Here is a 24,345-nt window from a genome sequence, read left to right on the forward strand (position 1 = left end):
AAGAAATGGATCGAAGCCTTGCTATCAGGAGATAGAAGTAGCATGGGAATTTAGGTGTTGGTAAAATCACAAAAGGAGGGATTGTTATGGAATAAATATATGTATAATGTATCTGGGGCCCCAAGGAGTGAAATGTTATAGAGGAGAGCATGTGAATGGGTATTTTAGAAAGGGTAAGAGAAGAAATAGTTTGCAGCTGCTCTGCTGTCTCTTTTGAAATTGCGAACAGATGGCAGTCAATCACTTGACCAACCCCCCTAAGCATAAAAGGGAATACCTTGTGTTCCACCAATGGGTTTTATTGAATATACAGATGACTCATATGTTATGGAATGTTTTTGTTCTGACGCTATAAAAGCGACCACTACAGTTAAATAAAGTCAGAAGTATTTTGCCTTGAGAAACGTCTCAGTGTATCTGTTACTTCTCCGAGCAGCTCGCCCCCCCCCCCACCTGATTTGAACCTGCATGGAGATCAAGGCGTAACGTGACCTCAAATTGCGATCACACAGGCTTTACAGCTGATGCTGCTAAATTCTGTTAGAGCTGTTTGATTTGCCTACAGAACAGTCCTGGCAGACCGGTGCCAACCTTATCATACCCGCCTCCCACGAAGAGAACCGACCTTGAGAGGCCTTCCCAGGTAGAACTAACCAGATTAGAGTAAGAAAAAATTGGTTTGAGACACTTGTCAGATAAACATGTGGAATCTGTGTATATTTCTGTGAGGTGGAGATGTTCTAGGCAATCAGCTGAGATCAAGGTACAAATCCTGCTGAAAAAGTATCACCAAGTGCAAATGAAATGTACCCAATAATTACACATCTTCTAGGTGCCCTGTCCATTGTAACAGAGAAGTTTTTTTCCTTATATAAAGGTGTTTGATGTCATTTAAGGGCCTGACATTATTGTATGTACTTAGAACAACGTTTATAATGTATGCGGATGATGTTATCACCAGATTAGTATTTATTTTAACAATTGACAAGAGTTGGGGGTCCCCAGCAAGTGCCAGTAAATATGAACTAAAAGACTTAACACGATGAACTCCATCACTGAGATGCGGCAGGCGCAGCCTGAGCCAGTACGACTCGTTTATCATGAACTGACGGCAGTGTCACAATTCTAAGCAGCCGCCCAGACAAGTAACTTAAGAAGAAGAGGACAGATACGGAGGGTTGGTGGTAGTCACAATACAACTCCACTACTCCGTCTATGTGGGATCTCACCCCAGTCTCACAGCATGAGGTGTTATGTACAGCACGGTGACGTAAACTGAAGGAGACGGTGTCGGACAGATAAGAAGGACCAAACTAAGTCCTGATGATATCAGCAAAGATCAAAGTAAAGACCAAAGACCTGAGTGAATCCGTCAGCAGTATCAAGTGTTTTGATAAGTAAGTGGCTAGGAGGGGGTAATAATAAATCCCCCACTGGACACCAACGTAGTCTGACTCCACAATTGTGTGGGTTACCCTGAGGGTGACAGTCAGTGAAGAGCAGAAGACAGGAGAAGAAGAGAACGATGATGTACAGGACTGGCAATGAACTGATGGGACCCGAAACCTGAGGATGATAGCATGAGATTGGTGATAGCATTATGTTATTAGTTGAGGCCCTATTGTTTATAATGTCTGAGGTTTATAATTATAATGTGTGTAAATATGCCACGGTGCTGCAAATTACAATCTGAGGAGTTTTATGTGAAGGTGTGAGGTGAAGGTCACTGTGCTGCCCATGACCTGTTATATCTGCAGGGGTAAAAGTCCCATTAGGACAGTAAGTGACAGTGCGACAATTATTACCATTAATAAAATGTAGACTGGATTAATTATATATATATATTACAAACAGCAGCGGTTTGTAGATTATACCAAGACAACCATCCTGTATCCAGAGGAGAATAGGGAAAGTTAGGACCACTCCGACACCTTGGAAGTCCAGGTACAAAGGGGGATTACTCATCAGGAGTAGCTCGTCTCAAGCTGGTGAAGAAATCCAAAACCCCTACCCGCCTGGTTCGAGTGGTCAGTGGTAGGTTGATAGGCAAGACTCAGGGATAGAGTAATAATATTTTTAGGGGGGACTGTCAGGGATCATTACCATGTATATTGTTTGCAAAAATATTATCCTCACACATATGTATATACATTTCAGTTCTTTGTGTAATATACTGATATATAATAAGTTCTTTGTTCATGTCGGACAGACCTATGGAAGACACCGCCCCCTGGAATGCAAGAAGAGTGAGTCTCAGAACTTGCAGCTGAGAAGCCGGTGGGGGCTTGGGCACTCCCACATCCCTAGGGAGGAGGCATGTGTCTTTTCCTGTGTTTCTTTTTTCTGAATAAAGTCAGTTCGCTTCCTGCTGGACTGAGGGAAAGATGTCTACCAACATTTGTCTGTGTGGTGTACTTCTTTCCAGGCATGCCTTCAGCTTTCAATTTACAGAGGTGGTTATTCGGTGTGAAATAACAGGGGAAAGGAAGATACCCTGAAATACGGACCTGACAATTGAATCAATGAAAAACGGCTTAAGAAGTGATATGCACTTCTTTTTGCAGAGAGTCTTTTTATGTGTCGTTATTTGAAAATGTGGGGTAAAATAACGCCCCATCGGAAGAGAATGCTGTGTTTCCCATTGAAATCAATGGGCAGATGTTTGTAGGCGTTCTGCTTCCGATTTTTCAGCCGCTTTTCAGGACGTTTACGGCCCGAAAAACGGCTGAAAATAGCCCGTGTGAACATACCCTCACTGTGATGAGAAGACTCCCTTAATGCAGGTAACAATCCCATAACTATTGAGAGTCAGCACTTTGCTTCTGTCACTCTGGAGAAGCTAGACAGAATTTCTGCTGAAACTCGTGGTTGTTTGACTGCAACACTTTTCTGAATTTAACATTAATGACTTCAAATGCCGTACCTATATTTAGACGCTTAGGCCAGTGCTGCTTCTAGAATTTTTGTAGTGCTACTAATTGATTTTAACTCTTGAGTGACAGCTGCAGTCCACAAGATTGCATGCAACTCAATGAATTCATTTGGACTGCAGCTGTAGCTCAACAGTTAAAATCAATCAGTAGCACCACAAAATGTCTAGGTGTAGCCCTGGCCGTAATCTATCCCCATAAGGCCTTATTCACGCGAATGTGTTATATGTCCATGCTACGCTCGTGATTTTCACGCGCGTCGCACGGACCTATGATAGTGAATGGGGCCGTTCAGACTGTCAGTGAATTTCACGCAGCGCACGTGCGCTGCGTGAAACTCACGACATGTCCTATTCTTGCCCGTGTTTCGCGCAGCACGCACCCATTGAAGTCAATGGGTGCGTGCAAAACGCGCACGGCACACGGAAGCACTTCCGGGTACCGCGCGTGATGCGCACTACAGTAGTAAAATAAATGAATGAAAACAGAAAAGCACCTCGTGCTTTTCTGTTTGTAAACATAAAAACAGAGTGTCATCATGATGCCGGCTGCTGAAAATCAGGCGGCCACGCAGCATATGCTAATGCCACACGTCCGTGTGAATAAGGCCCAAGAATAGATTTTAGGGAAATACTCAAACTATTGCATCAATTACTGTATCACTAAATGGATATTTAACCAGTAAACCAGTATACGAGTGGATCTGTACTATACATGTGCTGTATGGAATCAGAAGGCCAATATTATTAAGTCAACATCTGGTAAATGTCAGCAGCTGTTTGGCATTTCCATGTAGGAAACAGCTGAATGCTTAACAAGCATATCATTCCCACAAAGGGCATCATACCTTATCAGCCCTCTCCAAGAAAACTGCCTGCAATTAGTTTTATTGATTGCGGAGGGTGAAGGAGCACATCAATAGAATATCATTTTCTGTATAAGAAGCGAATAAAAAGAGAACTTGTTGTATGAAGCCTACTCCTCGATTCCCATTGGTTCAAAGATGAATCTTCAATGCGAGGAATATTTTCGTTTTGTTTTTAATGTAAGACACTTCTTATTTCTAAACAAGTAAAAAAAAGCACGCTTAAAGGACAACCGAGGCAAAAACTAACATATCATTGGCACTGTGAAAAGTGAAGTTTATTAAAGGAACTAAATCCAGAAATGAATGTAGAGAAGAAAAATACAAATATTTGTCAGTCTCAAAGGATTTCTACAAGCTCCTGAGGCCTGATTTACACGAGCGTGTGCGTTTTGCGCAAAAGGCACTTAACAGCTGCGTGTGTCATCAGTGTATGATGCGCGGCTGCTAGAGTTTCTCGCATCCGCCATCATTATGACACTCCGTTTGGATGTTTGTAAACAGAAAAGCACGTGGTGCTTTTCTGTTTACATTCAGAGTTTGACAGCTGTTGCGCGAATCACGCGGTTCGCACGGAAGTGCTTCTGTGCGGCATGCGTGGTTTTCACGCACCCATTGACTTCAATGGGTGCGTGATGCGCGAACATCGCACAAAGAAAGGACACGCAAAATTCACGCACTGTCTGCCCTGCCCCATAGACTAATACAGGTGCGTGCGACACGCGTGAAAAGCACGCGCGTATATTAGGCTGGGTTCACACGACCTATATTCAGACATAAACGAGGCGTATTATGCCTCGTTTTACGCCTGAAAATAGGGCTACAATACGTCGGCAAACATCTGCCCATTCATTTCAATGGGTTTGCCGACGTACTGTGCAGACGACCTGTAATTTACGCTTCGTCGTTTGACAGCTGTCAAACGACGACGCATAAATTGACTGCCTCGGCAAAGAAGTGCAGGGCACTTCTTTGCAACGTAATTTGAGCCGTTCTTCATTGAACTCAATGAAGAGCAGCTCAAGATTTACGAGCGTCACAGACGCCTCGTATATTACGAGGAGGAGCATTTACGTGTGAAACGAGGCAGCTGTTTTCTCTTGAAAACAGTCTGTCTTTTCACACGTAAATGCCTGTTATCATGTGCACATACCCTTACGCTCGTGTAAATGGTGCCTAAAACAAATGGTCTTGTAAAACACTAGAAGAGAGTAGGGCTTCTTCGCCTCCTAATCTCTATCTTTGGCTTGGGAATGACTGTGAGGGAAGCTATTAATCCTATCCTCAATTAATCAGAGTAGCGGGGAAGTTTCCACTGTATTAAAATATATATTGGTTAAGGGGGTTATATGAAATTAGACCAAAGGGTCTGGTTTTTGTTTTTTTTAAAAGAAGCATCACTCTTGTCCATGGGCTGTGTATGGTATTGCTGCCTAGCTCAATTCAAGTGAAAAAGGCTGAGCTACGATACCAAACACAGCCCTTGGTCCAGAGTAGCGCTGTTTCTAAAAAAAAAAAAGTAGCCCCCTTTTTTCTAAAATCTTAGACAAACCCGTTTAAGTTGGGTTCCCACATTGCATATATATGTTGTGGAATTTCAGTTGCAGAATTTGCACCAAAAATTCGCAACAAACTACAGAACAATGTAAATTTATGGGAATTTAGCACTTAGGTCGAGTTTACGCAACAAAATTATGTGCGGAAATTCCGCAGCATTTACAGTAGCAGCAAAGTGGATAAGATTCAGAAAATCTCATGCCCAGGCCGTGTAAAAAAAAACTGCAGCATAAACATTAATAAATTGACCTGCGGTGCGGAATTTAATTCTGCAGCATGTGAATTTATCTTGCGTTTTTGTTGATTTTCCGTTGCGGGTTTTCCCTATTGAATTCAGTGGGGATGCAAAACCCGTAACAGAAAGCCAAGTGTTGCGACTTGTGCGGCATATTCACAGCGATTATGCCGCAAAAATCGCAACTACGGAGAAATAAAAAAAATTATACTTACCCATAACGCCCTCCTTCTTCCTGCTGTCCGGCCTCCTGGGATGAATTTGCATCCCATGTGACCGCTGCAACCAACCACAGGCTGCAGCGGTGGTCACATAGGATGATACGTCATCCCAGGAGGCCAGCCTGGATGACGTCAGAAGCCGGACTACTGGGATGAAGTTACATCCCATGTGACTGCCGCTGCAGCCAATCACAGGCTGCAGCGGTCACATGGGCTGCAGCTTCATCCAGGGAGGCCGGACCGGACTGCAATGTAGGGACGCGTCGCCATAACAACGGCCTACGTAAGTATGAACGGTTTTTACTGCTGCTTTCCGCAGCGAAAATTCTGTCCGATAAACGCACCACAACGTGGTGCGGTTTTCGGACGGAATGTACTGCGGGTTCCAGGTCGGATACACTGCGTGATTTTTACGCAGCATATCCGTCCCATGGGAACCCGGCCTTACAGTGTAAAAATTCTGCAACAGATTCTGGACATGCTAAGGATTTTCAAATCCTATTTAAATTTCACCTCATATTTTATTCAATGCAATGCTGTATTGATGCAGATTTCGAGGCTGGCTTAATGATGTGTGAATGAGGCCATAATGCACCTCTACCATATCATACAAATGGACTTTAAATATGTTCATACAGGGTAAAACCAATGGACACTTATTACACTCTCTATGCCCTTAACTGCAGTTGCTTAGGCAGTGTAAGAGAGTCCATGTCTCCCTGATGATATTAACACAGAAAGCTTGGAAACAAACATTTCCCTCATACGCAGCACCTACTTTACTATTTCACTAAGTGCAACTGGTGGTAGTAATGTGCAGCTCCCCCAAACTTGGGTTCTGGAGGCTTTATAGCATCCCATACTGATGTAACCCGTTATAGACCGCTTAGAGATGTCCATAAGCGTTAGTTCACATGCTGGGTAAATACTGCGGATTTTCAGCAACGAAATTCATTGAGGATAATCCGCAGCATAATACAGTAGCAGCAAAGTGGATGAGATAGAACAAATCTCATGCACGCGCTGCGTAAAAGATGAGCGGAAAAAAACGCTCAGAAATTGACGTGGTGCAGAATTTTATTCCGCAGCATGTCAATTGTATTTGTGTAAACGCTGCTTATTTGTTGCAGGTTTTCCCCATTGAATTCAATGGGGAGGTAAAACCTGTAACAAATAGCAGTTGCACTTTTTGCGTCAGAATCGCAAAAGCGTAATGGAATTGCTGCATATTTTCCGTCCGGAATTGCGTACAAAAATTATGCAGCGGAATACAGTAGCAGCAGAGTGGGTGAGATCTCATCCACACGCTGCGTAAAATTTCCGAGCAGAAATTGACCGGCGGTGCGTATTTTTCGGACCGCAGCATGTAAATTCCTGAGGGGCAAAGTGGACTGAATTGCTGCGTTTTTCAGTGGAGATGTCAGCATCTCCCAGCATTGAGAATAAGGGTATGTTCACACGCTTAACAAAAAAGTCTGAAAATACGGAGCTGTTTTCAAGGGAAAACAGCTCCTGATTTTCAGACGTTTTTTGAGCAACTCGCGTTTTTCGCAGCGTTATTTACGGCTGTTTTTGGAGCTGTTTTCAATAGAGTCTATGAAAAACGTCCCAAGAAGTGTCCTGCACTTCTTTTGATGAGCCGTCGTTTTACACGCCGTCTTTTGACAACGACGCGTAAAATAAAGGCTTGTGGGAACAGAACATCGTAAAACCCATTGAAAGCAATGGGCAGATGTTTGTAGGCGTATTTCGAGGCGTAATTCGAGGTGTAAAATGCCAGAATTTCGTCTGAAAACAGTGCGTGTGCACATACCCTTACGCAGCAAAATACACACCATTTTCTGCAGTAAAAATGCAGGAAATGGTGCGGTTTTTCAGCAGTGGAATCTCTGCTAGTTTCTGCGGAATTGCAGCAGAAATTTTCTGCAGCAATTCTGTTACATGTGGACAAGCCCTTACCCAGAAATCTGTGTTTCTTCCTCCAGGCCGGCCTTTTGGGGTGACGTTCATCCCATGTGACTGCTGCAGCCAATCACAGGCTGTAGCGGCGGTCACATGTGATAAAACGTCACTCCAGGAGGTCGGCCAGATAGCAGGCTGGCTAAATGCTGCAGTTTTCCATAGCGGACGTTCCGGGCGAAAAACTGCACCACAGTTTGGTGCAGTTTTTCGCCCAGGAATTTCCTGCGGGGCAGGGGGTGGAAACGCTGCGTGCTACTACGCAGCGTATCCGTCCCGTGCGAATTCAGCCTAAGTGCATCTCATGACCAATACACTTAAAGCAAAACCATGTGCACTTGCTGAAAGAAACTTTTTGGAAAATTTGCCTTGAATCTCTAAAATACAGTGCTAAATTGCTAAAGAACCTGGATGATTGCAGGTTTACTAACTACATGTGTACTTTACCATTATTTGCCGAAATAATGCAGACAATTCACACTACAAATTACACATAAAAAGAAAGGGTAATTTGCAACTTTATTTTTAAGTTTTCAGAAAGTATAACGTATACATGCTGTTAACCATTATGTTAAGCATTAAAGATGCATTATGTTACCTTTCAAGTGTTTCTGAAATTGTACACATTAAAGTAATTGTTACAGCTAATGGTTTGCATAAAATCTGTTCTAAAAATCACTGAACAAGTTGTTTTATAGCTTTGCATATTGTTATACTGTTTTGTATGCTATTGGTATAAGTTTATACCTCTAAAGATTATTTTGCTTGAATTTCATTCTGTCAGGGACTGATAAAGAGAATTAAGAGAATAATATGCACCTCGCCTGTGAACATACATATTGTAATGTTTTTCCTATACGTCTTAATTACAAACAAGACGAACTACAATTACGCATTTATAAATGGTATGATGTGGTCCATGGTTTACTCAGCGTCTTACGGATGAGGGATCTTATTTCAAAAAGTTGTTTTGATGATTTTCCACTTTTGATTTAGTCATGTCAGAAGACTGTGGTGCGACCGACACCAATGTCCTGATAAAAGGTGCCCAGCATTAAGTAAATGGCAGAAACCTTGTGCATTTTGAAAGATCTCCATAATTAAGAAAAGCCACTGACCTCAATGGTGCTGTGCCCTTGGGGAGTAAGGAAGTAATGGGGCAGATTTGCTAAAACTGGCAATTCTTACGCCAGTCTCAGCTATCTGCTCCACTGGAGTAAGATGCGATTGATTTAATAAAAGGTGCACACCTCTTAATATATTTGTCGCATCTTCCTGCTGGCCGTGACTACGGCCATGCACCATAATTGTGGTGCAACAACTGCGGCTGTGCGAAATCCAATCCTGCGGCTCATGTAAGGTCCTGACACCGAGCAGTGGACTTGTATTCGATGCAGCACTCAACGTCATCAGTGCTGTGTCGCACACAAGGTCCTGATGCTGCCCGGTATCAGTAAATTGTATGATCCGCATCATGCTGAGTGTATTCGGAAAACAGAAGAGGAGCGGTGAGATAAGCATAATTTTTTTTAAATTTATATATTTATTTAATTGTTCGAAGGGAGTAATAGGGGTTGGGGGAGTAATCCGTTAGGGGGGCAGGGTAAGGGGCCTTGCTATGCCTCACAGAGTAAAATCCAGGCCAACTTGGAACTGGTGTAGATTTACACTATAATTTACGCCAGTGTCCTGGTGTAAATTATAATAAATTTGGCGGCCTGCTGTGGCCTTGTTCTCTTTTGGGAAGCCACGCCCCCATTCTACATCAGTGGCGAAGACAGAGTAAAAAGGCCAAAAATCTTTTGCATTTTTTGGGACTTCGAAGGTTAATTAATTCCCTCCAGTATCTGTATTATATGGGGTTATCGAGGTTAAACAACCGTATATATGGCAAACATGTACAGTTCCCATTTGTCAGTTAGCAGGGGCTTCTGAAAACAGTCATGTAGAATTCTGGCAGGGGCTTTTCATTCCTCGGTCCATATTTTGGAAGGTGTTTTAGATAAGGGTGGGGCCTAGCTAAAGGACAGGGCATATATATTTTTTTAATGCCAATTCCAGTCGGAGCAGCAGGAGGAAGTTTCCACTACCCAGTCAGAGACAAAGTATCTTATAGCGACCATCTAGTTGGAAGAGTAAGGGTATGTGCACACGACCAATTTTCAGGCGTAATGGAGGCATATTAGGCCTCGAATTACGCCTGAAAAGGGGGGGCTCTTCTAATTTTAATACATGCCTGGATACTGGGTACACTGATAGTCTACTTATGAGGCTGCAACTATAATTAGCAGTCTCTGTGCTTGGATTGGACGCCTTAGCCAATAGGTGTCATATACACGTGCACTGTGCAACAATTACCTACTTTCCCTGGCCCTTTCTAGGCATTGATCATTTTAATCCTATATGTTTGGTTTGTCTGTTCGCTAAATATAGCATAATAAAGATTTAGAATTTTAGTGGTAGCTGGGAAACTGGGCTATCTTGCCTGTTGGCATCAGTTCGTTAGTTTATGCCTGAAAAGACGGCTCCAATACGTCGGCAAACATCTGCCCATTGCTTGCAATGGGTCTTACGATGTTCTGTGCAGACGAGCTGTCATTTTACACATCGCTGTCAAAATACGGCGCGTAAAATGACGGCTCGTCAAAAGACGTGCATGACACTTCCTGGGACGTTTTTGGAGCCGTTTTCTCATAAACTCCAATGAAAACAGCTCCAAAAACGGCCGTAAAAAATGCTGCGAAAACGCAGCGAAATACGCGAGTTGCTCAAAAAACAGCTCTGTATTTTGAGACGTTTTTGACTCTGCGTGTGAGCATACCCTTACTTATAGAAAAATGTCAATGCTAAGTAGCTATATACAGTCCCAACATTTTATTTCTGTAAACAAAAAAGTCATTACCACAAAAAGTGGTTGTCATGGCGACATATGTCTCCATAACTTCAAACTACCATTTTTCCCATTGGACATAGAGGTAAGCGGTGGTCTGAAACAATGTTTTTAGATGTTATCACAGTCTCCTCTATATTGTGGGCAGGCAGAAGCTGGTGATGTCAATCCCTAGCGTCTGCCCTCCCACTCCATACTGCAGCGCCAGGATTGTAATAATAGACTTCTATTATATTTTGCATGTAGAACTATGTTTCCCAAACAAATTACTCCTTGTGTAAGCTCAGGAGGGCTTAAGCAGGACATAGACATTTAGTAAGTGTTGGTGAATCCTCAAATGGTTTGATAAGGCAGAGTTTACACCCTAAGTGACTGTTGGCTTCCGCTTGTCCTACAGTGCTGCTATGGTTCATAGAGAGGCTCTCACTACCACAACCTGCTCCACCTTAGCGTAACTTGCGGGGCTGCATCAGTGACTTAGTTTGAATGTGCCCTGCATCACCATGGGTGTTTGTGACTGCTATGCCACTACCTTCCACGGAATAACTCAACCACCCAAGCAACACTCAGAGCAACAAGAGAGTTACAGAGTACAGTCCAAGACTACTAGGTGATCTATACAGTCTAACAAAAGTCTTTATTAGAAAGGGGCATCGTCTCTTTAAGGGTCACTTAAAGAGGCTCTGTTACCACATTATAAATGCCTACATAATCTGATAGGCGATGTAATGTAGATAACAACAGTGGTTTTTATTTTTAAAAACGATAATTTTTGAGCAAATTATGAGCAATTTTAGATTTATGCTAATTCGTTGCTTGATAGACATTTGGGCATTTTTTTTACCTTTTTATCAAGTGGGCGTTGTAAAGAGAAGTGTATGACGCTGACCAATCAGCGTCTAACACTTCTCTCCATTCATGTCCATTTGTACTCAGCACAGCTTGATCTCACCAGATCACACTGTGTTGTCAGATACACCCACATTAACTTTACTGAAGTGTCTTGTGAGTGAATAGACATCACCTCCAGCCAGGACGCAATGTCTATTCACACTCCCGACACTTCGGTAAATTTGTGTGGGACTTAATCACAGCACAGCGTAATCTTGCGAGATCACGCTGTGCTGAGTACAAATGGACATGATTGGTCATCATCATACACTTCTCTTTACAACGCCCATTTGGTAAAAAGGTAAAAAATGCCCAGTTGTCTATTAAGAAACTAATTAGCATAAATCTAAAATTGCTCAAAAATGATTGTTTTTCAAAATAGAAACCACCGTTTTTATCTACATTACAGCGCCGATCAGATTATATAGGAGATAGGGCACTTATTATCTGGTGACTTTAACTTTACTTGCGGTGATGATACATCAGAAATAGTAACATTAGTAACAATACAATAACTTGTTACAGAGTAACTGTCGCTTCATTAAACTTTTAACATTTCAGAAGTTTTGATCGGTGTGGGTCCGGGTGCCGAGACCCCACTGATCGCTAGAATAAATGGGCAGAAGCGCTTACCCGAGCACTTTGACTCTTCGGCTGTGATCTGCAATTCTATCCTAGTATGGCTGCAGACGGGGTCACATAGAAAGCCTACAAGCGTGTTTTCAGCCAAAATGATTCCCCCAATACTCAGAGCAAAAATGATTCTAAAATCATACTTAACCCCTTAACGACCAGGCCATTTTGCGCGTTAATGACCAAGGATTATTTTTTGTTTTTTCACGGTCGCATTCCAAGAGTCGTAACTTTTTTTTTATTCCGTCGACATAGCCGTATAAGGGCTTGTTTTTTTCGGGACGAGTTGTATTTTGTAATTGCACCATTTTTGGATGCATATAATATATCGATTAACTTTTATTAACTTTATTTTACGAGAGAATTGAAAATAAGCAGCTATTCCAGCATTGATTTTCACGTTATAAATTTACGCCGTTTACTATGCAGCGTAAATAACATGTTAACTTTATTCTATGGGTCGGCACGATTACGGGGATACCAAATATGTAAAGGTTTTATATGTTTTCCTACGTTTGCACAATAAAAAGCCTTTTAGAAAAAAATTACTTGTTTTTGCATCTCCGCATTCCAAAAGCCGTAATTTTTTTATTTTTTCCCGTCAAAGTAGCCGTATGTGGGCTTGATTTTTGCGGGCCAATGTGTAGTTTTCATTAGTATTATTTTGGGGTACATAGGACTCATAAATTAACTTTTATTTAATTTTTTATGGGGGGAATGGGAGAAAATAGAGAATTTTGTTGTTGTTTTTTTGCGTTTTTTTGGACGCCGTTCATCCGACGGTTTAATTAATGTGTTCATTTTATTGGTCAAGTCGTTACGATCGCGGGGATACCATATATGTGTATGTGTTATTTGTTTTGGCACTTTTACTAAATAAAACCACTTTTTGGCAAAAAAAAAGTAGTTTTATTTTATTTTGACTGTAAATTTTTTTTAAATTTTTTCACAAACTTTATTTAACTGCTTTACATTTTTTTTTTTGTCCCACCAGGGGACTTCACTATGCGATCTACTGATCGCATATATAATGCTTTGGTATACTTAGTATTCCAAAGCATTATTGCCTGTCAGTGTAAAATTGACAGGCAATCTGTTAGGTCATGCTTCCGGCATGGCCTAACAGGCATTTGCTAAAGACAAACCTGGGGGTCTTTGTTAGGCCCCCGGCTGCCATGGAAACCCGACGGCGGTCCGCAATTTCTTTGCGGGGCGCCGATGGGGTGACAGAGGGAGCTCCCCCCTCTGTCAAACACATTAGATGCCGCTGTCGCTATTGACGGCAGCATTTAATGGGTTAAACTGACGGAATCGGAGCGCGCTTTGATTCTGGCAGTTGCAGCAGGAGCCAGGCTGTATATAACAGCCGTGCTCCTGCCGTTGATCGCGTGGGTACACTGGCAGTACCCGCGCGATCACAGGACGGATATATCCGTCCTCCTGCGCGAACTAGCAGCAGCAGAGGACGGATATATCCATCCTTCAGCGTTAACAGGTTAAGGCCAGGTTCCCACGGGTCGATACACTGCGTAAAAACTGTGCAGCGTATCCAACCTGGAACCTGCAGCACCTTCCGTCCATTTCAGATGGAATATGCGCTGCAGATAGCAGCACTTGGAAAAAAACAACCTGTCGATACTTACCCCCTTCCTCTTCCCTGCGTGTCGTCCGGCCACCTGCAATGACGTTGCAGGCCATGTGACGCTGCAGCCTGTGATTAGCCGCAGCGGTCACATGGGATGAAACATCATCCCAGGAGGCTGAAATGCAGGAAGAAGGAGAACATTCTGGGTAAGTTTTTTGTTTTTTTCCAGAGTTGCGATTTTTGCAGCGTAATCCTAAAAAGTCGCAACATTTGGCTTTCTGTTGCGGGTCTTGCATCCCCATTGAATTCAATGGGGAAAACACGCAATAGAAAATCAACAAAAACGCAGCATAAATTGACATGCTGCGGATTTAATTCCACACTGTAGGTCAATTTATTAAAGTTTTTGCTGCATTTTTTTCCCGCAGCGTGGGCATGAGCTCTTCTATATCTCATCCACTTTGCTGCTACTGTAAATGCTGCAGAATTTCCGCACACAATTCCGTTACTGAAATGCTGCAGCATTTACACTAAGGGTATATTCACACGGCTGAAAATATAAACGCCCCGAAAAACGCCTGAAAATATGGGGGCTGAACGCCTCCAAACATCTACCTATTGATTTAAATGGGAAAAACAGCGTTTCGTTCCCACGGGGCGTTTTTTACGCGGCCGTTTTTAAAAACTGTGCGTAAAAAAACGCTCCGTAAAAGTAAAGTGCATGTCACTTCTTAAGCCGTTTTTGGAGCCGTTCTTCATTGGGTCAATAGAAAAAGAGCTCCAAAAACGGACGTAAAAAACGCATCAAAAACTGCTTGATGCTTAAAAACAGCTGAAAATCAGAGGCTTGAAAACATCTCCGTATTTTACAGCCGTTTTTCGTTTTTGTTAACCGTGTGAACATAGCCTAAGTGGAAACCCGGCCTTATACTTGTTCTAAAATATACTTCTATGAAATGAAATACATCCAATAGCGGAACAATAATAGGGCAGAATATCGTAATATGCCTGTATAGAGGAGGTTGTCCAGGATGTTTTAAAAAAAAAAAAAGAGTCTATTCTTTTTCCAGAAACAGCGCCATTCATGGACTCTGAGCTGCAATATCAAGCATGGTCCATGAACAACAGTGGTGCTGTTTCTGAAAAGTAAGAATATCCCTTTTTCTAATTCTGGATAACCTCTTTTAACAGATCAGCCTTTTTTTATAGCTACAAATACCGGATACCTCTTTATAATACGTATGCTGTATCTTGTGTTTTTTTGAGACATTGCACAACCTTAAGTGGCTTATGTTTGCTGCAGTGTTTCACACATTTGCTATATAGGAATTAATTTAGCTGCCTATTTGCCATTTTCTTTTGCTAACAATCACGCCGTCCCTGTCTTCATCACTGCGCTTATCTTTCTCCAACATACACGGCTATCAGCGGCGGCATTCCTATCGGACTTGTCTGCTTTTGAACAATGTATACACATCCGCTCTGCCTTGTCTTTCCCCTCAAATTCTTGGCCACACAGACATTTCTTTTCCCATCTCTCCAATATTGACATTTCTGTTGCATATCTTCCCTTGGCAATCTCCGTTCCTCTTCACAAAAAATATTTTCACCTCAACTAGAACATCTGCAAGCTTTATTCGGTGAACCAAAGTATTATTAAACAGCCTGGTTATCAGCACCAGCACTGTGCATCTGTGAGGAATCGGTATGATAAGGGGCTGTCAACATTGCTAGTTTATCATTGTATCCCATAGCAATTAGTTCAGAAAAGCTACAATTACGCTGTAATATTTTGTACAATGCCTTAACTGGAATAATTGCATAGGGACAACTGTTGCAAAAGTGAATAATCCTCTGGATTCCTTTCTTCCCTTGTAGTTGCTGTAATGTCATTTATTTTTTTAAGTTTATATTCAATTTGAAACTACATTCTTTATTAAGTATTAGGCCGGGTTCCCACGTAGCGTAAATGTTGCGGAATTTCCACAACGGAATTCTATGCGGAAATTTACAGTAGCAGCAAAGTGGATGAAATGTAGAAAATCTCATGCCCACGCTGTGGAAAAAAACCTGCAGCGTAAACGTAAATAAATTTACCTGCGGTGCAGAATTTAATTCAACAGCATGTGAATATATGCTGCGTTTTTGTTGATTTTCCGTTGCAGGTTTTGCAAAACCCACAACGGAAAGCCAAGTGTTGCAACTTTTGCAGTGTATTCTCAGCGATGATGCCGCAAAAATCGCAACTACGGGAAAAAAAATCCTACTTACCTAGAACTGCCTCTTTCTTCCTGCAGTCTGGCCTCCAGGTGTAACGTCTATGGCTGCGGCCCGTCGTTCTGACTTACCCCTCGACGGCCGCGGCCATGGACATGTGAGTTCACCTGTGAGGCACCGGCACTCACTTCCTGGTATTGAGACTGTCTCCCGTAGGGCGCCTGCGCCCGCACGGTCTTAAAGGGACATTGCGCATAATTGCAGGAAATCTACAATTAAGTCCAGAATGCTACTAGACAATAAAAAGGGCTCTGCCCTCTTGTTTTTTGCCTGAGCGTGGTTTGTTACCCAAAGTTTGTCTTGCAAATGGTCTCTTAGTGTCTTTCAGTTCCCAAGTGTTCCCTGTTCTTGTATTCTGTATCCTGTATCTCATGCTATCCTGGTCAAGTGCCGTGCTGAGCTGTTGTGTTGTGCTGTATTCCACGCCTGTTCTGCTACTCCCTGCCTGACATCTACCTGCTGCCTGGTCCCAGCCGAGCCTGCCTTGCTACTGTCTGAGTTGCCACAGGTACCCTTTCTGGACTATAGACTCTGTACTATACCTGTTTGGCCAGCTGCCATCCAGCTACGTGGTACGGCCCAGTGGGTCCATACCCCACATCGTGACAGTACGCTCAGGACCTGGACCCCGCTGGTCAATTTAAGGGCATGTCACCCTTCCAAACCATGCAGGCGGACCTGCAGCATCTCCGAGCAAGACAGGATCAACTTCTTGTGGCAGTGGACTCCATGGCACAGCAGCTAAGGGCGCTAGCTGCTTCCCTTCCTGCTCCTATGCAAGCTCCTTCGATCGACCCCCACTGCTACACCTCCTGGCAGTTCCGGTTCGGATCCTTGGTTCTCGCAGCCATTAACTTCTAGGTTCCATGGAGACGCAAGTACGTGCAGAGGGTTTCTGAACCAATGCTATATCCAATTTACCCTGCACGCCCGAGCATTTCCGTCGGACGGAGCCAGGATCGCCTTCATTGTGTATCTACTTGCCGGCATGGCCCTGGTATGGGCAAAGCCTATCTGGGAGCATCAGGGACCCGAGACCCAAGACTTCCAGGGGTTCGTGAGGTTATTCTGGACTGTTTTTGAAGAGCCAGGACGAGTCTCTTCGGCAGCCACTGCTATCTTTAACCTTTGCCAGGAGGACACCTCCGTGGGCGAATACACCATCCAGTTCCGGACCCTGGCAGGAGAACTGTCCTGGAACAATGACGCCTTGGTAGAATCCTTCTAGCATGGTCTATTGCCCAAGATCAAGGACGAACATGCTGCTCGAGATCTACCACCTGCCTTGGATGACCTGATTCTGCTTGCTACTCGGGTGGACATAAGGCTCAGGGAGAGATCTCATGAGGTTCGACAGGAGAGACGGCTTCCTAGACTGGCGCCCAACTTCCAGCAACCCCTCTTGCCAACTTCTACTGCTTTGCCCGAGGTTCCGATGCAGGTGGATTGGCTAAAATTGTCCGTTCAAGAGAAACAGCGCAGGCGCACCTCTGGACTCTGTGTATATTGCGGCCTCGCTGGCCATGTCGTGCATCTGTGTCCACAAAAGCCCCAAAAAAACAATGCCTAGGTTTGGTTGGAGAGACAACCCTGGGCGCTACTGCATTTAATCGAGAACTCTCCTCCAAACTGTTCATTCCTGTGACCATCATTGCTGGCGAGAAGCCCCATCCGGTCTCTGCCTACCTGGACTCTGGCTCTGCAGCCAATTTCATCTTCCAAGACCTTGTGGATCTTCTTCAGTTGCCCACTGTCCTGCTGGAAAGGCCGTTGATTGTTGCCTCGGTAGATGGACTGCCATTGCCTGACCCAGTTTTGTCTGTGACCAAGCCATTGAGAATTCAAGTGGAAGCTCTTCACTCTGAGCTCATCTCCCTGTTTGTCCTGCCCAAGGCCGTCAACCCTGTGCTGCTGGGTTTGCCTAGGCTCTGTCTACATGCCCCAGTCCTGGATTGGAACTCTGGAGAGGTTCTCCAGTGGGGTCCCAAGTGTCTCGACCGCTATCTGGATCATATCCATCCACCGCAGTCTCCTCCGCATCAGTCATTGGCAGGGTTTCCTTCTTGTTACTTTATGTTCTCTGATGTCTTTAATAAGAAGGAAGCAGAGACCTTGCCGCCACATCGAGCATATGATTGTCCGATCAACTTGGTTCCTGATTCGTCCCCTCCTTGTGGTAGAGTGTACCCTCTCTCTTTGCCTGAGACCCAATCTATGTCTGCCAACATTAAGGAGAATCTGGAGAGGGGCTTCATTCGTAAATCCTCATCCCCGGCCGTAGCTGGGTTCTTCTTTGTCAAGAAGAAAGATGGATCCCTCCGACCCTGCATTGACTACCGAGGCCTCAACCAGATCACGGTGAAGAACAGGTACCCATTGCCTTTGATTTCAGAACTGTTTGATCGCATACGGGGGGCAATTTTTTTTTCTAAACTTGACCTGCGTGGGGCCTACAATCTGATCCGGATTCGTCAAGGTGACGAGTGGAAGACTGCATTTAATACACGTGATGGGCACTATGAATGCCTAGTTATGCCCTTCGGCCTGTGTAACGCCCCCGCGGTGTTTCAAGAATTTGTCAATGACATTTTTCATGACCTCCTCTATGTCTGTGTTGTGGTGTATCTCGATGACATTTAGATTTTTTCCCCAGATCCAGTAACTCATCAGAGTCATGTCCGCCAGGTGTTGCTTTGTTTAAGGGAGAATCATCTTTATGCCAAGCTGGAGAAGTGCGTGTTTGAAAAAAAGTCTCTTCCCTTCCTGGGCTATATCATCTCCGATCAGGGTCTCAAGATGGACCCTGAGAAGGTAAAAGCTGTCCTAGAATGGCTACGCCCCCAAGGCTTAAGGGCCATATAACGCTTCCTGGGATTTGCCAACTTCTACTGGCTGTTCATTCCTAATTTCTCGTTTTGACAGCTCCCATCTCTACCCTCAGTAAAAACGGTATGAATGCCAAGGTGTGGACTCCGGAGGCAGAAGCCGCATTTGAATCCTTAAAAAAAGCCTTCATGTCAGCCTCTATTCTTCACCCCCCTGATGTATCCCTACAGTTTTCATTAGAGGTGGACGCTTCCTCTGTTGGTGCTGGTGCACTGTTCCAGAAAGGTTCGAAAGGCAAGACTGTGATATGTGGCTACTATTCTAAGCTGTTTTCTTCCGCAGAGTGCAACTACTCGGTTGGGGATCGGGAGTTACTGGCCATCAATCTGGCTCTGCAGGAGTGGAGACACCTACTGGAAGGCGCAGCCCATCCTATCCTGGTCTTCACGGATCAGAAGAACCTGGCCTATCTACAGACGGCTCAACGGTTGAATCCTCGTCAAGCCAGGTGGTCGTTGTTCTTTGCTCAGTTCCGGTTCGAACTCCACTACCGACCTGCCGACAAGAATGTGAGGGCCGATGCCTTGTCTAGGTCATTTGAAACAGAGGACACTGTGGAGTCCCCACAGAATATTATTGATTCTTCCTGCATCTTCTCTGTGAAGCCTCTGCAAGTTAGAGACATTCCTCCGGGAAGGACTTTTGTACGTCTGGCAGACAGAGGAAAAATCCTTCGCTGGGTTCACAGTTCCAAGCTGGCAAGTCACGCGGGTACTCGTAAGACCCAATATCTAATAGCCCGTCAGTTCTGGTAGCCCACGCTTCCCAAAGACGTCATGGACTTTGTCTCCTCATGTACGGTATGCGCAGCAAATAAAGTTGCCCACTCCAGACCAGCTGGTCTGCTCCAACCACTGCCTGTGCCCATCGGTGTAAAGTTGGAATTCTCTTCAGCCTACTATCCCCAATCCAATGGGCAAGTCGAGAGGGTTAACCAGATTATGGAGAACTATCTGCGTCACTTTGTTTCCAGATGGCATGATGACTGGGCGCAGCTGCTCCCTTGGGCAGAGTTCTCCTATAATAACCACACTAGTGAGTCCACCACCTCCAGTCCGTTCTTCATCGTCTACAGCCAACACCCTTGTACACCTCTTCCTGTCTCTACTATGTCCCAGGTGCCTACAGCTGACTCTACCTTCAGGGACTTTCTGCAAATATGGCAACAGACCCGATCTTCTATTCTGCTGGCAGTGGACCGCATGAAAAGAAAGGCAGATACTAGAAGACGGGATCCTCCTCAGTTTCTTCCAGGTACGAAGGTCTGGTTGTCTTCAAAGAATATCCAGCTGAGGGTGCCGTCCTGCAAATTTGCTCCCAGGTTTCTCTGACCCTTTGAGATCCTGCTACAGATTAACCGGGTGTCTTACAAGCTGCGGCTGCCTCCTACCCTCAAGATCCCTTACTACTTCCATGTCTCCTTGCTGAAGCCCATCATCCTGAACCGCTACTCCGGGACTTCTAGTTCCGCAGTGGCTCCTGGTGGCTCGTCAGGGATTTTCGAAGAAAGGGAGATTCTGGCCACCAAGAAGGTGGGAGGGAAGACATTTATTTGGTGTATTGGAGGGGATTCGGTCCAGAAGAGAGGTCTTGGGAGCCGGAGGAGAACATCGATGCCCCTGTCCTCGTGAGGAAGTTTCTCTCCCGCTGTGGTCCCAAAAAGAGGGGGCGTAAGAGGGGGGATATCGTAACGTCTATGGCCGTGACCCGTTGTTCTGACTTACCCCTCGACGGCCGCGGCAATGGATATATGAGTTCCATGCAGCGTCGTCCCTCTGTGAGGCGCCGGCACTCAGTTCCTGGTATCGAGACGGAGGGCCCGCGCATGCACAGTTTTAAAGGGCCAGTGCGCACATAATTGCCGGAAGTCTGCAATCAAGCCGAGAATGCTCAAGCCAGTGGCCACATCTGACACCGGCATCTGAGGGGTTAAATGCTTGTGATCAGAAATTTTTCTGATCGCAAGCATTGCTGCTGGGTCCCTTCTGTGTAACACAACATAGACCCGGCGGCTATGGCGCCCGCTCTGCTTCTGAGCAAGCGCCATCTTTAAATACCCTCTCCCGAAGTAAATCTACAGATTAGCGACATGAAAGGGTTAACAACCTGCAACACACAGTAATTGCGGGGCTAGTATTTATGTCAGGCATCTATGCCTCTGAACCTTGGAACTAAAGCACACTGTCATGCGATAATATGTGAAGGAAATTTTAGAATATTTAACTATTGTGATTTATCTGAATCTTCTGTAACTGACTGAATATTTTTAACTGAATCTTTCTTTGAGTTTTGTCTGTACTGAACCATGACATTGCCATTTGTGCTGATACAATAAAAGGTTGTGTGCAGAGTAGTGCTTTTTAATCTGTTTTATAAGTGGTATAATTAAATGATCTGTAAAATGTTAAAGTTTCCTCTTGTATATATAGTATCTGTATAACATTTATCATTGTAGTTTTATTAGTTTATAAATGGCTCTTGTTTAAATGTACAGGTTCTTTAATCTATCTTAAATGGACACTAACTTTTCAAACAACTTCTGCTAATCTAATAGTATACCTGATATAGATCAATTTTGTATTTTAATTATGGTTAAAATGTAGTTGTTTTATCCATTCAAATTCTGTGTAAAAATACTGTCACTAGGTGTCTCCCTTCCTGTAATCTGATATCCACCTCCTGTTGTCAACAAAGTCCACCCCTGGTTACAGAGCAAAATTGATAAGCTGTAAAAGGTGGGGGTGTCATTTTATTGCCTGCCTATACAAGTCTATGGAAAGGGGAGAGGTTAGAAGGGGGAGGGAGCAGAGAGGGGGTCAGCAACAGACACGCCGTATATAAGTCTATGAGGAGGGGAGATGTGAGCAGGGGGAGGAAGCTGGAGCATAGTAAGAAAGACACAGACTGCTGGTAAGATTTCTATTTCACCCCAGTGCTGGATTCTCAGATACAGTGGTCTGTACTGCTGTGTTATCTCCTCTATGCTGCTGAAGGTTCTATATATGTGATAGATAGAGATAGGAGAGGTGGATTCTCCTCTACTATGTGTGCAGTGTATAGAAGATATGATATCAGTTAGGCTCCACCCAATAGCTCAGAGACAACTAAATATTAGAGCTAGGGCATGCAGAAGGGAAAACTGCTAAATAATGCCACATACAAGTCATATAATGGCCAGAATTGTGTTAATCCTCATGTACACACATGGCAGCTTATTCTGAAAAGTCACCTGAAAAGTAAGGTACGCCTTAAGCCTTAAAGGAGTTGTCCAGATACAGTGCCACACTTGTCTATGGGCTGTGGCTGGTAAAGCAGCTCATTCCCCTTCAGACAAATAATCCGGGATAAACCCTGTAAAAAGAATGCATTTAACTCCCTCCTTACGGCTTATTGCATGTATACATCTACATAGATGGCTCATTTTTCCATGCAGTTTAATACTTACATTGGTGGTCTGCACTTAGCATTTTAAAGAGGTTGTCCACTTTGGACAATATTTTTTGTTAGAAGATCCCCTAATGATAATCTAATCACAGAGCATCTCTCTGCTGGAACCTCAAGCAATCAGCTGTAATTTCTGGTAGTACCCAGAAGCAAGTGTCCAATTCTTTTGCAGCGCCACTACAGGGGAAATTAAGTATTAAATGGTTCCTACTAAAATTAATAAACCTTCCATGTAATACACAAAACTGTTGGGCCCTCCAGAGCGAGAGCTGGTCTTTGCAGCGGCTCCCCAACTGGCTAATAGATGTGTTTCCCAAATGCTGGACCACCCTCTGTTTACTTAGAAAAGTGCGCTGCGATTACCCTGATCTGACAGTTGTTGATTTTATTGTGACAGGCAACTGAAATTAAACACCAGAATATAACCATTAATTGAGCAGACCAAGAAATATTCAACTTAAAGGGTACCAGTTGTTTCATTTATCTTTCCAGTATAAGCTACCATGTGTGTGTACATGAGGAATACCACTATTTCTGGCCATTATATGACTTCGATTTTGAAATTTTTAGCAGTTTTATCCTTTGCATGCCTTCCCTTACCTGTAGACCGCAGACCTCCTCTCTGCGGCCGACATCTCCTTCCCAGAGACATCAGTGCATCCGGTTGCTATGTCTTGCAATGGCCGCGAGGGGGTGCGCGCTGATTTCTGGTCTTCAAGGGCCAGCACGCGCATATGTCATTTATGAATTAATTATTTCCCAGACCACCCCGGACTATAAAAAGGGCCCTGCCCTTCCACTCCTTGCCTGAGCGTTGTTGTAGTTTCCCCAAGTCTGTATTGCAAATGTTCCCTCAGTGTTTTCCTGCTCCCAGTGTTCCCTTGTCCTGCCTCCTGTATCCCGTGCTGTGCCTTGTTCCCGAGCCTGTATAGTACCTGACCGGTGCCTTGCTCCACCTGCTGGAATATTCCACACCTGCTATTGACTGTCATGCAGGATATCATTCGCCATGTCTGGGGCAACCCACCACCTCCAGCCTCATCTGTGCCAGAGCCCTTGGCGCCATGTGGACTATGCCAGGTACCCTTGTGCTACACTCCTACTATAGACTTTGTGCATAGACTGTGTGTGCTACGGCGGAGCAGCCTGGTGGGTCCACATACCCCTAGATCGTGACAATCTGTAGTTTGCATTTCTCTCTGAGCTGGGGGTGGAGAGTGGCAGCCATACGCTATATGAAGTAAGAAGAGGAGAATCTGCTCCATAACCTTCTCTCTCACTCAGAAACAGCCCCAGGATCCTGCAGAACATATTGACCTGTACTGATGTGAATAAAGTGCTTTGGTTGTGATAGCATAACGATAGGCACAGGAAATTTCTCTTATCTCCTGCACTTCCTACTCACTCTCCCCCTCCCCTCTACATAGACTTCCATAAAAATGTGTAATCTGATACATGTGAGCTGCAGTCTGACTCTGAGATGGATAGAGCTGAATTTTCAAAATAAAAGTAAGTTTAAGGCTGTGTTCACATCAGTGTAACTTTCCATTAATGGGTTTCTTTGGAGGTTTCCGTCGGGGGAACCACTCAACGGAAAGGCAAACTGAAACCTTAGCTTCCGTTTGCATCACCATTGATCTCAATGGTGACAGAAGCTTTGCTAATGGTTTCCGTTTGTCACCGTTGTGACAGGGTTCCGCTGTTTTGACGGAATCAACAGTACAGTTGAATGTGTCATCCCAAATGGTAAAATTTTGTTCTGATCATAAAGGCTTAAAACATTCTGATCGTGAAGTGGTTAATTTTAAATGTTTCCTTTTTTTTTAATTCTAAACAAAAAGTTCTTGTATTGTATGTGGCAGCATGAAAATAAATCTGTTTGAATAAGCTGATGCACAGCATAATTTGTTCTCTAGACTCAGGCCAACGGCATACGTGGCAGATTTTGTTGTAAAATGTGCTTGCTACAGAA

This window comes from Rhinoderma darwinii, chromosome 2 (genome assembly GCF_050947455.1).
Source record: "Rhinoderma darwinii isolate aRhiDar2 chromosome 2, aRhiDar2.hap1, whole genome shotgun sequence".
NCBI lineage: Eukaryota > Metazoa > Chordata > Amphibia > Anura > Rhinodermatidae > Rhinoderma > Rhinoderma darwinii.